Source organism: Carlito syrichta, unplaced genomic scaffold (assembly GCF_000164805.1).
Source record: "Carlito syrichta isolate Samal-C Ts95f unplaced genomic scaffold, Tarsius_syrichta-2.0.1 Scaffold303667, whole genome shotgun sequence".
NCBI lineage: Eukaryota > Metazoa > Chordata > Mammalia > Primates > Tarsiidae > Carlito > Carlito syrichta.
Window position 1 is genome coordinate 172,836 of NW_007247763.1, and position 1,446 is coordinate 174,281.

The following is a 1,446-nucleotide window of genomic DNA, read 5'->3' on the forward strand; positions in this document are numbered from 1 at the left end:
CATGCGCTACTAAGCCCGGCTAATTTTTTGATTTATTGTAGAGATGAGGTCTCACCAAGTTGCTCAGGCTGTTCTCGAACCTGTGGGCAGAGGCGATCCCCTCACCTCGGCCTCCCAAAGTGCTGAAATTACAGGCTTGAGCCGCTACGCCCTGCCTACATCTGTCTTTACTCACAGATCTAAGTGATACCCTAAAGATCATCAAACTGCTTAAAATTTGACCTGTCAACTTTCCTGGAATCCAAATTGATATGCATAATTCACTTAGTACAAAATTCGAGGGTTTTTTTTTTTTTTTTTTGGTCTTCATAAGAGGAAATTTTATTGTTAATTATTTATCTTAGTTTCAGAAAGAGGAACAGATTATTAGCTCAGTCCAACCTGATTGGCAGTTGGCAAAATCTAGTGAAGCAAGTGTTCTGATTGCTAAGGTTTTAATTTGGATGCTTTTAATACTTAGTCATCTAACACTTCAAACACAATCCAGAATAGATGCATCATCTCCTTTCCTTTCACTTTAATACCACACCTACCTCACTTCAATATGGAAATATCTTCAGTAAATATGACTGCCAGAAGAACAAGTTCCCTGGAGGATACAGCCAAGAGGACAGAGCACAAAAGAAAAAAATTCAAAATAAAACTCTGTATGATAATTTACTAGTCTAAGGAAACAAAATCTTCCAATATATTAAGAAATATATCCAGTTACAAATGCACTGATAGGTCTATGTGAAGAGGTTCTGGTAAAATAACTAAAAATGGCCGGCTATTTACCAAATACACATGCAGGAACAGTGCACCTAGCCTAGCAATGACCCTCAGAAGCCAAAAGTGTTCTCTCCACTGTAGGCCACATACAAGAATCCATCTTCATCATTTTCCTCCCGGTAAAGCTGTCCCATAGTTAGGCTGGACTGTGGGACTGTCTTATCCACAAACAGGAAGATCGCCTTTTCAGAAGGAAGCTAGATCCTTTTCCTGATGATCCACATGAACTGAATCCCAGTGATATCAGATGGAACCAAGTACTTCCATCTGTCAGTGTCAACTATCTGAGAGCCTGAGACCTCTTCCACAATCACCGGAACCCGGTCTCCATATTTTGCTCGGATCTTCACAGATTCCACGCATCTGTGTTCCAGCGAATGGTCCTCCTTGAACAGCCACTTCATGGCAGCAGCAGGGAGTGGACGGAGCCGGCTCTAGGAGCCGCGGAGCTCAGTGCACCATCCACCACAACAACGCCTTGAGGGTTTTTAATTGTTTTTGAGTTGGGATCTCACTCTGTTGCCCAGACTGGAGTATGATGGCTCCTTGGCCTCCTGGGTTCAGGCAGTCCTTCCACTTCAGCCTCCCAGTAGCTGAGACTACAGGCACACACCACCATGCCCGGCTAGTATTTTGATTTTTTGTAGAAACACAGTCTTGCTATGTTGCTCAGGC

The 1,446-nt window shown here is 43.0% G+C and overlaps 1 pseudogene; it reads right to left on the reverse strand.

The window, feature by feature from the left end:
* Positions 1-412: 412 nt before the first annotated feature.
* Positions 413-1,175, reverse strand: LOC103261332 (annotated as a pseudogene).
* Positions 1,176-1,446: the final 271 nt, after the last annotated feature.